Source organism: Dendrobates tinctorius, unplaced genomic scaffold, assembly GCF_039654945.1.
Source record: "Dendrobates tinctorius isolate UK_male_01 unplaced genomic scaffold, ASM3965494v1 ptg000011l, whole genome shotgun sequence".
In the NCBI taxonomy this organism is placed as follows: Eukaryota; Metazoa; Chordata; class Amphibia; order Anura; family Dendrobatidae; genus Dendrobates; species Dendrobates tinctorius.
The window spans coordinates 9,558,558-9,572,293 of record NW_027361679.1 but is presented as its reverse complement, the minus strand read 5'-3'; the positions used below and the strand labels follow the sequence as shown (position 1 = coordinate 9,572,293).

The 13,736-nt window shown below is 53.5% G+C and overlaps 1 protein-coding gene across 1 annotated transcript in view; it reads right to left on the bottom strand.

Annotated features, from left to right (window-relative positions):
• STPG2 (sperm tail PG-rich repeat containing 2) overlaps positions 1-13,736 on the bottom strand; it is an 867,800-nt gene that overhangs the window by 478,776 nt on the left and 375,288 nt on the right. The gene's annotated exons all lie outside the window — the stretch shown is intronic.

The window sequence follows — 13,736 nt, the reverse complement described above, 5'->3', positions numbered from 1 at the left end:
TTTTACGGATCTACCTCTAACATTCTTTTATATATACAGTATGTATACCCCCCAGGGGTAAATGTTTGTAAGCCCATTCTCTTAGTGCATGGGCATTACCATTTTAGGATACCCACTCCTTAGTAATGGAAAAAAAATGTTTTATGAGGCCTTCCACTATATCTCTTCAAAGGGGTATTAAAGTGCCTCCTAACTTTTGGCATTCCTTGACCTTAGTGCATAAGTTTTGCCAGTGTAAGAGACCCATGCCTTAGTAATGGGAAAAAATGCTTTTCTGAGAATCCAACTTCTAATTGAGAGAAAAAATTTTAAACAAAAAGAACCAATGGGTTCTATTAGTATATGATCCAGTGCCTTGTTGTGGGATGTCATGTGGTCGTCACATAGGGAGTTCTCAAACTGCATACAGGATTTTAAAGGAGAGTTTGTACAGTAAGTATAGAAGATGCTGCTATCCTCCATATCAGGTTGAGTAGATGTGAAACGCTTCACTATATTCTCCAGCAGGGTTGATGAAATAACAGTCCTTGATGCTGCTACATTAAACTAATAGCATTTTTCAGGGTTAATTCAAATAGATTCTATTCTGTTATAATACCACTCTTATCTGCAATTCGTGTAGGGTGAGGTGTTGCAGTAGGTATAGCATATGACAGGCACCTAGTCAGGAATTATTGCCTTATAAATTCTAAGCCTTGCTGTTGCTCACTTCCATTGACTTATTGACCAATTCATGATTTTTACACTGAACTGTACTCAGAAATTCATCAAAGCTGCCAGTGTTACTTGCGTTCCTCCAGACTTTGCTGCTGCCACGTACAAGAAAAAAATCTTTTCAGGTCCAGTTCAAATCCCTTCTATATTCTACAATAATACACATCTCCAATTCCTGCTGGCCCTCCAAGTTTCAAGCTTTACGGTATTAATATGAAAAAGAAAATTTGCCCACCTCAGATGGATAATTTATATTGCACTAGCAATATATGGCTATAGCATATCTGTCTGTCTGCTGGCCCATCAAAAATGCTTAGTGAGGGCTGGCTGCCTGGCCCTTTGATAATAGTGTGGACTACTTGCTGGCCCTCTACAAATGTGATGGCCGCCTAATGGCTTTCCAAAAAACATGGATTTTTGTGAGTACTCACCGTAAAATCCTTTTCTCCGAGACGCTCATTGGGGGACACAGAGACTGTGGGTGTGTGCTTCTGCCGTCTGGAGGCCGACACTAAGTGTACAAAAAAAGAGTTAGCTCCTCCTCCGCCGCATACACCCTCGCCCCTAGGCCGGGCGTAACTCAGTTTAGTGCATAAGCAGTAGGAGAACGCGCCTTAAACTCAGGCAAGAAACTATATGTCTGAAAAAGGGGCCACCCTAAACCCTGTACAAGGATTTGTAAAAACTCAAAATAAGTAAATGCCAACTGGCTGATAGGGTGGGTGCTGTGTCCCCCAATGAGCGTCTCGGAGAAAAGGATTTTACGGTGAGTACTCACAAAAATCCATGTTTCTCCTTCGTCTCATTGGGGGACACAGAGACTGTGGGACGTCCTAAAGCAGTCCTCTGGGCGGGATCTTAGCTCACCCAATCCCTGCTAATTTGCGCCCCTGATTAGAGGTGCGCAACTGCTGCCTGGAGAATCTTTCTTCCCAGGCTTGCATCCGAGGATGCCTGGGTATGTACGTTATAATGTTTGACAAACGTATGTAAACTGGACCAGGTAGCTGCTTTGCATACCTGCTCCGCTGAAGCCTGGTGTCGTAGTGCCCATGAGGCACCCACTGCCCGTGCCGAGTGAGCCTTGATCCCTGCCGGAACCGGCGTGCCACTGATTTGATAAGCTTCTTGGACCGTCAGGCGAACCCATCTGGCCAAAGTCGCTCTGGACGCAGCGAGCCCCTTCCTCCGACCCTCTGGAACCACGAATAGAGCGTCTGTCTGGCGGAATGGCGCCGTCCTTGTCACATACCTCCTAAGAGCTCTTACCAGATCCAGGGTGTGCAAAGCCTTCTCTACCCTGTGCACCGGTGCCGGGCAAAACGAGGGCAAGACGATGTCTTCGTTGATATGAAACGCAGACACAACCTTCGGCAAGAAGGGGGGAGCTGGCCTTAAAACTACCTTATCCTTATAAAAGGTTAGGAACGGTGGTTTACAAGATAAGGCCGCCAATTCCGAAACCCGCCTAATAGACGTTATGGCTACTAGAAAAACGACCTTTCTGGACAGGTAAGGTAAAGAGACCTCTTGCAATGGTTCGAAAGGGGCCTCCTGAAGGGCTCTGAGCACCAAATTCAGGTCCCATGATTCCATCGGCGCCTTATAGGGGGGTACTAAATGTGCGACCCCCTGCATAAACGTCCTAACCTGCCAGACGGAAGCGACTTTTCGTTGGAAAAGTACCGACAGGGCCGAGATTTGCGTTCTGAGGGAACTCGGGGCCAACCCTGCGTCCAGCCCTGCCTGTAGAAAAGCCAGTACGTTGGGGATCGAAAAAACCAGAGGAGCCACTTCACGATCCCTACACCAACGGAAGAAAACTTCCCAAGTCCGATGATACACCCTTGCTGAGGAAGGCTTTCGGGCACTCACCATCGTGGCCGCCACATCGCGTCTGAATCCTGCCTGTGTTAACAGCCAAGATTCAATGGCCACGCCGTCAAACACAGGGCCCCTAAGTTCGGATGGCAGATCGGCCCTTGGGACAGTAAGTCCGGCCGATCTGGAAGACGCCAGGGTACGTCCACCACTAGTTGGACCAGATCTGCGTACCAGGCCCGCCGGGGCCAATCTGGGGCCAGCAGAATTGCTGGAACCTTCTCTCTCCTTATTTTCCTGATAACTCTTGGAAGCAGCGGCAGCGGGGGGAACAAGTACGGGAGACGAAACTGGCTCCACGGGAGCACCAGCGCGTCTGCTGCGATTGCCTGCGGATCGAGGGATCGAGCGACAAACCTTAGTACTTTGGCATTCTCTCTGGATGCCATAAGGTCCACGTCTGGTGTCCCCCACCGTTGGCAGATCTGCTGAAAGATCTCGGGGTGCAGGGACCATTCCCCTGCCGCGACCCCCTGTCGGCTGAGAAAATCTGCCGCCCAGTTTTCGACTCCTGGAATGTGCACCGCTGAAATTACCATGCGGTTCTTCTCCGCCCAACGTAGTACCAGTCCGACCTCGCGCATGGCTGCCTGGCTGCGCGTGCCCCCTTGATGGTTGACATATGCTACTGCTGTCGCATTGTCCGTCTGGATGCGCACCGGCCGGTGTCTCAGGAAACACTGGAAATGTTGTAGGGCCAATCGTATTGCCCGTATCTCCAGAATGTTGATCGGGAGAACTATCTCCTGGACGGACCACCGCCCCTGGGCTATGTGACTCTGAAAAACTGCCCCCCAACCTTGCAGGCTTGCATCGGTTGTCACCACCAACCATTGTTCCGGGGGAAAGGGTTTCCCCTGGACCAGAGACGAGTCGCGAGTCCACCACCGGAGCGAACCCTGTACCAGCGGAGACAACTTGCACCGATGACTGAGAGACAGCAGCCTCCGGTCCCATGCTGTCAAGAGCGCATGCTGAAGCGGACGGAGATGGAACTGGGCAAACGGGATTGCTTCTATCGCCGCCACCATTCTGCCCAAAACACTCATGCCATACCGGATGGATCTGGAGCCCGGCTGTAGAAGGTTCCGTATCCCTTGCTTGATTTTTTGCGCCTTGTCCTGAGGGAGGATCACCAGCCCCCGGGAGGTGTCGAAAATCATGCCCAGGAACACGATCTTTTGGGCTGGAACTAAAGACGACTTGTTCCAATTGATCAGCCAGCCCAGACGGGCCAGGGTATCCAGAGTAATACTGACATTGTCCTGGCACTCCTGAAACGACGGCCCCTTTACCAAAAGGTCGTCCAGGTAAGGTAACACCGTTATGCCCCGTGCATGCAGGATGGCCATAACCACCGCCATTATCTTTGTAAAGACTCTGGGGGCAGTGGCCAGACCGAAGGGCAGAGCCACGAATTGGAAGTGACGTCCTCCGATCGCAAATCGCAGGAACCTCTGGTGTGGGGGGAATATCGGAATATGCAGATATGCATCCTGCACATCGATTGAGGCCAGAAATTCCCCTGGATCCATGGCTGCAATGACCGAGCGGAGGGATTCCATCCGGAATCGCCTGACCCTGATGAATCTGTTTAGGATCTTTAGATCCAGAACCGGCCTCACAGTCCCGTCTTTTTTGGGGACCGAAAAAAGATTGGAGTAAAACCCCTGCGACTCTTCGCCCTGCGGCACTGGGGCGATGACCCCTTTGTGCTGTAGCGATGTTACCGCCTGTAACAAACTCTCTGCCTGCGCATCTGTTTTGGAAAGTCGCGAACGGAAGAATCGCTGCGGTGGCCGTCCGACAAACTCTATCTTGTACCCGGACGATACAAGTTCTGCCACCCAAGTGTCGCGAGTCACTGCGACCCAAACGTGGCTGAACCCTAGTAGGCGTCCGCCCACTCTGTCGTCCGTAGGTACGGAGTGCCTCCAGTCATTTAGCTGGAGGCTTTTGGGGCCTGGCCCCCTTCGCTCTGGGTAAATGGCCTCGGCCTCTACCCAGCGGATTGGCCCTGTAAGAGACTTGTTTTTCCCTACTCTGGCCATCGTTTGCGGAGGAGTACGCCCTGGCCGAAGACCCCCCCCAGGGGCTACGAAAGGGGCGAAAACGCCTTTGCGTTTGCCTGAAAGCCGGGCAACTTCTCTGCTGCGGAAGGAAACTACTTTTCCCCCCTGTGGCTTCTGAGATGAGCCTATCCAGCTTCTCACCGAACAGTCGATTGCCCTGGAAAGGCAATGAGGTTAAGGATTTTTTAGAGATAGAATCCGCTTTCCACAGTCTCAGCCATAATGCACGCCTAATGGCGATCGCATTCGCCGCCGCCACCGCCGAGCACTCGGCCGCGTCCAGTGAGGCGCTGACAAGATAATCACTTGCTCCTGACATCTGATTTGCCACCTCTAAGACCTCTGCGGGGAGATCCCTGTCCTGGAGGGCCTTATACAGAGCGTCCCCCCACGAAACCATGGCCTTAGCCACCCAAGTCGCCGCAAAGGAGGGGGCCAGAGCCGACCCTGCTGCCTCATATACCGAGCGGGCAAGCCCGTCCATGAGGCGATCAGTTGGGTCCTTTATAGAGGAAACACTGGGTATCGACAATAGCGATCTTGATGCTAAACGTGATACCGGAGGGTCCACTACTGGCGACTCTACCCAAGCCTTATGGAGCTCAGGGGGAAACGGATACTTTGCCTGCAGCGCTTTTTGCATTGCAAAACGCTTATCCGGGTGATCTCTATGTTTCTGGACTAGCTCCTCAAACTCCGGATGCGTGGCAAATCTTCTATGTGGTCGCCTGGATTTCTTAAAAGAGACCTTGTGACCTGAGACTGTGGGCACATCGTCCTCGATCTCTAATGTCTGGTTGACTGCCTCAATGAGACTGTCCACCGAATCCTGGAACCCCAGACTTTCTAGATTCCAGGCCTCTTCCTCCTCTCCTTCATCCTGATCGCTCCCAGAGCTCAGAGACGGGGAACGGGATGCCCTAATACCCGCCGCTGAAGCCCCGGAGGGTCCGGCCGACGGGGAACGAACCCTCTTGATATGAGCTTGCCTGGTACTGGAGCGACCTCTAATGGTTGGAGGGTCCTGAGACGAGGACGAGCTCTCTTCCGCTGGCAGACCCCCCTCTCTGTTCCTGCCCGGGCCCTGAAGGGATTCAATTGCCCTTGTAAGGGACAGCATAGATTGCGATAAGGACACTGCCCATTCCGGGGGGTCCTGACCCCTGGGTTCAGAAACAGTGGGGGGCTCCTGGGCGCGCTCCGACTCACAGGCTTCACAATATTTACCCGCCTGTGCCTTTGGCAGCCTGACCCCACAGGACACGCAAACCGCGTAAAGGAAAGAGTGAGCTTTCCCTTTGGCAGACATACTTGCACAGGCTGAAGGCAGAGTAGAAGGAGGAGGAGGGTAACCTCTTCCCTGACAGGCAGCGTGGTTCTCCAAAACGGAGTTACACTCACCCACCGGCTCCTGTCCGCAGTCCCCTGCGTGGATGCGAGGCGTTAGGGGGAAGTCTCTCCGGCACCTATATCGCACGTCTCCGCATTTGCCGCCTGCCCCCGCCGCGTCAGCGGGCGGGACTTCCGGCTACCACCGGACGTCAGCGGGCGGGACTTCCGGCTACCACCGGAAGTCAGCCGGGCGGGACTTCCGGCAACCACCGGAAGTCGGCGCGCGGCCACGCGCGATTGCAGCGCGGCTGCGGCCGCCGGCGGGCCTCCGGCCGCGCTCCGTGCCTGGATGCACGCGGCGTGCGGAGCCCGGGTCACCAGCGCCAGCTTGCGGTGTGCTGCAGGGACGGATCGCCCCATATAGAAAAAGGTGAGCAGGACCGCCGGAGGGGGAGGGGGGGGTGGGGTGCTCTGTCGGTCTTACTCACGGCCTCTTCCCCCCTTCTATCGCCGCCCCCGCTCCCGCTCTCACCTGCGCCTCCGATTCAGCCCCCTGGACTCACATCAAGGGGTGGACGGGGCTTCCATACTGCTGTAGTAGGAGAGGAACAACGTGGAGGCTGACCACTGGTTCTGCTCACACGCGCCTGATGAAGTTGTGGGGAAACCGAGTCCTCTAATCAGGACGCGTTGCCCCTCTTTCGATAAAAAATAGATGTCTGGAAAAAAGTCCCAGATGTGTCCCTCGGTGCGGGAGAGGACACGTGGAGGGTTACTCACACGTGGTCGCCCGTTGGTGATTTGGGGAGATCGGATCCTCTCTATAGGATCCGTCGCCCCTATCTTATCTTCATAGAAAAAAGGGAGAAAAAAAAAAAAAAAAAAATCTAGTCTGGAACTCCAGACTGCGTGTGCCTCCATCAGACACTAAGCAAAAACTGAGTTACGCCCGGCCTAGGGGCGAGGGTGTATGCGGCGGAGGAGGAGCTAACTCTTTTTTTGTACACTTAGTGTCGGCCTCCAGACGGCAGAAGCACACACCCACAGTCTCTGTGTCCCCCAATGAGACGAAGGAGAAATTGTGACTTTCACAGTCCCTCCTTCATAAATTGAACAGGATGTGTGTGATCATATCTCTCACACACCACCTAAACAAATAATGTATTAAAATGCTAAAATTACATTTCCTGTAGAATGTTTTTTTCATGATTGAAAACAATGCAATCGTGTAAAAACACTACGTGTGAACATAGCCCAAGGTGTGGGCTCTTATTTATTTTGCCTTATATACAAGTCATTATCCCGGAAAGAATGTTTGTTAACATATTTTCCAGTCAAATCCATTTTAACTGTGGTTTTGTATGATTTATTGTCAGTCCATAAAAGTGGTGTAATGCTCTGACAACATTGTTCCCAGACGCAACCTGGGATTTAGAGATGCTTCCAGATGTCTTCCTTATAGAGTTCCCATGCCATTTTAATGCTGTTTCCATCGTTTTCAACAATTTTTAGCCCCAATCCAGGCCTCCAGGGAAAGGGCTGTCTCAAAAATGCTCGAATTTCTCAACTGACATCCATTATACTCATTACTCGGGTTGGTTGAGCACTCGAGCATTACAATTTTCTGGACTCGAGTAACGAGTTCCCTTGCATTTTAATGCTTTCTCATCACTATAAATGTCCATAAGACTTTGTACTCACTATTCTGTGTATATTACCCTTACCATACAGTATAGAGTTTGTTTTGGAATGGTGGTCTCCCTCATTTAACTGTGAAGCATCTGGTCCTGGCAAACCCATAGCATTGGATAAATGCAGCCTGCAAGGGCATAAGACCCTCACATCACAAGTCCACACATCCAGGACCCACACTTTCATGTAACGTGGCGGGGCGCTGGAGATGAGTGTGTTTCTTGCGGCTACCAGTCAGAGCCGCATTACACCTAATTGTTTAAAATGGCGATGAAGAACAGTAAGCAATAACCCAAAGTTAGAGCTGGCGGAATGCACCAAATAATAAAGATGATAATAAGGTGCGTTCGCTGCCTGGGGTCCACCGTGCAGGGGTGGTAACCTGCTGCTCAGTAATGGCGGATGCTATATTGCGGTATACTATAAAAACACACGCGGGTTATCGTCACCCGGTGTGTACGGGGGGCGGACTCTATTGCTTCACAGAGCCGCACTACCGCTGAACATAAACGCCGGAGCATGTTTGTGTTCACAGAGCTCGGCTAAAAGAGCGCACAGTGTACGGCCACAGAATGCTACCCCAAGGACACGGGGTTAGAGTCCCTCTAGGCCCACTGAGCGCGCGGTGTCGCTGCCACGAGCGCCGCTAAAGACGCTGGCAGTGGAGTGTGGAGCACATGCACTGAGGTGTGCTGGATCACTGGTGAGGACCAATGTCTGACTCAAACCCTGAGCTACCTACACCTAAGCCTGGGCGCTAGCAGGCTAGGCTGCACAACACATGCATATCAAGGGTAGGGGTTTCATAATGAGTCAGTGACCAGATACAATCATACGTGCATACATCTCTCACACCTTATAGTCTGTAAATACAGTCTATCCTAGCGCATGGGCGAGGGGCCATGCGATCTTTTATAGCCACGGGCATCCGGGACCTTCTTGGCTTCTCGGATGGGCCAATCCGAACACGAGCAGGACCTGAGCACGTGACCCTCGTAATCCAATGGGAGATCACTCCACGGACATGCTCAGTGGCCCGACATGAGGACTAAGTCCCTGGAGAATCTCGCCACTGAGCAGCCTGCATTGTCATTGCTGTGCCAGAGGTGGCAGCAGCAAGTAAACCCACGGAGTTGGCCTGGGCAGAGCACCGGGACCGACGACTCTGCTGAGCAGGCTCCACTGCGGCCGAAGAACAATGGGAGACCGCTGGGTGCAAGGCTCTGGATTCCTGCTGAGCAGTGGCAGGAACCCGACGCCTAACATTACCCCCCTCCCCTCTGAGCCTCGCTACGCTCAAACGCCGCAATGAGGAGATGAGCGTGAATGTTCTTCACTGGCTCCCAGGTCCGAGCCTCTGGACCATGACCCTTCCAATCCACCAAATAAAACTTTTTGCCCCGCATCACTTTGCATCCCACGATGGCATTGACCTCAAACTCGTCCGAAGACAAGTCTGATGTCCCGGCAGATGACTCGGAGAACCGGGACAAGTGAACAGGCTTAAGGAGGGACACGTGGAATGTATCAGAGATAGCCAAGTGTGGTGGAAGGGCCAGACGGTAGACCACAGAGCTGATCTGCTCGAGGACCTTGAAGGGGCCAATGTAACGCGGTGCGAACTTAGCGGACTCTACCCGCAGCCTGATGTTTCGGGCGGAGAGCCACACCAAGTCGCCAGGGGCAAAAGTCGGAGCAGTGCGCTGGTGTGCATCAGTGGCGGCCCTTATTCTCTCCTTGGAAGCCCGGATAGCATCCTGGGTGCGATCCCAAATGTCTCATGCCTCCACCGCCCAGTCTGCCACCCTGGAGTTGGTGGATGACATGGGCATGGGCACAGGGACGCGCGGATGCTGGCCGCAATTTAGGAGGAATGGGGTCTGACCGGTGGAGTTGGTCACAGCACTGTTCAAAGCGAACTCTGCCCACGGCAGCAAGGATGCCCAGTCATCCTGCCTGGCCGAGACAAAATGTCGAAGATATGTGATCAGGGTCTGGTTTGCTCTCTCTACCAACCCGTTCATCTCGGGATGATAGGCCGAGGAGAGATTCAGCTCAATGCAGAGCAGGGAACAAAGCTCTCTCCAAAACCGGGACGCAAACTGAGGACCCTGGTCACTGACAATCTTGTCCGGCATGCCATGCAGGTGGAAAACGTGCTTAATGAACAACACTGCCAGGCCCCGCGCAGAAGGTAACCGGGAGAGAGGTACCAGGTGCACCATCTTAGAGAAATGTTCGGTGACAACCCAAATGACCGTGCTGCCACTGGACTTGGGTAGCCCCACCACAAAGTCCAAACTGACCATCTCCCAGGGCCTGTCCGCTACCGGCAGTGGATAAAGAAGCCCAGCAGGCCGCTGCTGAGAGGACCTATTCTGGGCGCAAGAGACGCACGCCTGAATATAGTCCCTGACGTCACGGGCCATATGCGGCCACCAGTACGTCCTCGCCAGAAGCTCAAAGGTCCGTTTTGTCCCGAAATGTCCACCCGCCCTGGATGAATGAGCCCAAGAGAGGACCTCCAGTCGCAGATGGGCAGGGACAAATGTCTTGCCCGGAGGTCCTGACTCAAGGGCAACCGGAGCCACAGTCCTCAGGCTCTCGGATGTGACGATCAGCCGAGGCTCCTCCTCCTCTTCCTCCGATGACACCACGGAGCGGAAAAGAGCATCGGCCCGGATGTTCTTCTCCCCGGAGAGAATATGGAGAGTGAAGTGTAACTGGGAAAAGAACAAAGACCATCTGGCCAGGTGAGAATTTAGCCGCTGGGCTGTTTGCAAATACACCAAGTTTTTGCGGTCGGTGAACACCTGGAAAGGGTGGCGAGCCCCCTCCAGGGGGTGTCCCCACTCAGAGAAGGCCAACTTCATCGCTAGCAACTCCCTGTCCCCGATGGCATAATTTCTCTCTGCCGGTGTGAAGGTCTTGGAGAAAAAGAAGCATGGGTGCTTCCGACCTTGCGTGTCCTTCAGAAACAGGACCGCTCCAGCACCGACGGAAGAGGCATCCACTTCCAGAATGAAGGGCTTATCTACATCGGGGCTATGTAGAATGGGAGCACTAGTGAAATGGGACTTAATGGAGGAGAAGGCCTTGGAGACCGGTTCCGACCATAACTTGGGATTTGAACCCTTCTTGGTGAGGGCTACCAAGGGTGCTACCAAAGTCAAGAAGTGGGGGATGAATTGGCGATAGTAATTTATGAACCCCATAAAGCGCTGCAATGCTTTGAGAGAATGAGGTTCCTGCCAATCCATCACCGCCTGTAGCTTGGTAGGATCCATGGCCAATCCCCAGGCGGAGATGATATAGCCCAGGAAAGGCAAGGACTCCTGCTCAAACACACACTTCTCCAACTTGGCATAGAGGGAGTTTGCCCGCAGGTGATTGAAAACTTTGCAAACATCTCTCCGGTGGGAGTCAATATCTGGAGAGTAGATGAGAATATCATCCAGATAGACTACAACCGAGGTGGTAAACATATCCCGGAAGATATCATTCACAAAGTCTTGGAAGATGGCCGGGGCATTACAGAGGCCGAAGGGCATCACCAGGTATTCATAGTGCCCATCTCTGGTGTTAAATGCCATCTTCCATTCGTCCCCATCACGGATGCGAATCAGGTTGTAAGCCCCCCCGCAGATCAAGTTTGGAAAACACCCTCGCTCCCTGTAGCCTATCAAACAGCTCTGATATCAGGGGCAGCGGATTCTTATTCTTAACAGTGATGGCGTTAAGACCCCTGTAATCAATGCAAGGACGTACTTCCCCACTCTTTTTCTGGATGAAGAAGAATCCCGCCCCCGCTGGTGACACTGACTTCCTAATGAATACTCTTGCCAGATTCTCCCTGATGTATTGAGACATGGCCTGTCTCCAGGAGAGATAGGGGATATACTCGACCCCGGGGAGGCTCAGCACCAGGCAAGAGGTCAATAGGACAGTCATAGGGGCGATGCGGTGGAAGGGTCTCCGCCGCCTTTTTGGAGAACACGTCCGCATACTGTCGATAGTGTTTGGGGAGCGAGGAGAGATCTGCGGGAACCTCGGTGGAGGCAACCTGAACGCACTCCCTCAGACATCTACCCTCACATGATTTACTCCACCCAATAATCCTCCCTGAGGACCACTCTATATGGGGGGAGTGGTACTGCAACCAGGGGACCCCTAGAAGTACCTGGTCAATACCCTCGGGCACGATGAGGGATATCGTCTCCTGATGAGATGGAGCCACTGAGAGTAACAAGGGGGCGGTCTGGTGGGTTATCTGTGAGGGTAGAGTGGCGCCGTTCACCACTCTGACGGTGACTGGTGTAGACATCATAACCAGGGGTATAGCGTGCCGTTGAGCGAAGGCTAATTACATAAAATTGCCCTCTGCCCCGGAATCCACGCAAACCTCCACAGCCAGAGTAGAAGAATCAAACTAAAGTGTCCCCTTAAAGGACAGCTTGGAGGAAATCGCCGCTGATTCTAGTGCGCCGCCACCTACGGCCACTATGTGCGAGCGTTCTCCCAGCTGCTGTGGGCACCGGTTGGCAAGGTGACCGGACTGCCGGCAAACATGACAGCTCACAGGAGCTCGAGCGGACCGGGGCCTGGATCCCTCACGGGAAGCCCCCTGACGCTCGGACGCCCGATCGGAAGATTCCAGAGATTTAGCAAAACTAGGTGCCCACCTAAACCTCTGCCTACACTGGGCACGCTCCAACCCTCGCTCGGCGAAGCGAAGATCAATACGGGTGGAGACAGTGATAAGCTCCTCCAGTGTAGCGGGAATCTCCCTGGTGGCCAGAGCGTCCTTCACATGGCCAGCCAAACCTCTCCAGAATGCCGGAATAAGGACCTTATCTGGCCACTCTAACTCTGAGGCAAGCGTCTGGAACTGGATGGCAAAGTGGCTGACCATGGACGAGCCCTGTGGCAATGCCAGCAGCCGGAGCGCGGTGTCATGGGTGACTCGTGGTCCCAGGAAGACCTGCTTCAGAGTGTCCAAGAACCGTGAGACACTCTGCACCACATGATCCCCACAGCGGTGTGGCCCACTCCAGAGCCCTGCCCGACAAGAGGGAAATAATAAATCCCACTTTAGCCCGCTCAGACGGGAATCGTGCTGCCAGCAGCTCCAGCTGTATAGAGCACTGGCTTACAAAACCCCTACAAGAAGCACTATCACCCGAGAACTTCTCGGGCAGCGGGAGGCGGGACAAAGTCGGGGCAGGGATGGCTGTGGTCACACGGGAGACAGCCTCTGTGGCTGCCTGAACAGCGACTGCAGTAATATCCGCAGCTGAGGCTGAACGCTCGAGAGCCGCCAACCTGCCCTGCAGCTGCCGGATGTACTGCAGCAGTCGCTGTTCATCCGCCATTACTAGCCAGACCCTGGCGCTAGGATAATGTTAGGGCTGGTGGAACGCACCAAATAATAAAGATGGTAATAAGGTGCGTTCGCAGCCCGGGGTCCACCATGCAGGGGTGGTAACCTGCTGCTCAGTAATGGTGGATGCTATATGGCGGTATACAATAAAAACACACGCGGGTTATCGTCACCCGGTGTGTACGGGAGTGGACTCTGTTGCTTCACAGAGTCGCACTACCGCTGAGCATAAACGCCGGAGCCTGTTTGTGCTCACAGAGCTCGGCTAAAAGAGCGCACAGTGTACGGCCACAGAACGCTACCCCAAGGACATGGGGTTAGAGTCCCTCTAGGCCCACTGAGCGTGCAGCGTCGCTGCCACGAGCTCCGCTAAAGACGCTGGCAGTGGAGTGTGGAGCACATGCACTGAGGCATGCTGGATCACTGGTGAGGACCAATGTCTGACTCAAACCCTGAGCTACCTACACCTAAGCCTGGGCGCTAGCAGGCTAGGCTGCACAACACATGCATACCAAGGGTAGGGGTTTCATAATGAGTCAGTCACCAGATACATTCATACGTGCATACATCTCTCACACCTTATAGTCTGTAATTAGTCTATCCTAGCGCATGGGCAAGCGGCCATTCGAATCTTTTATAGCCACGGGCATCCGAGACCTTCCTGG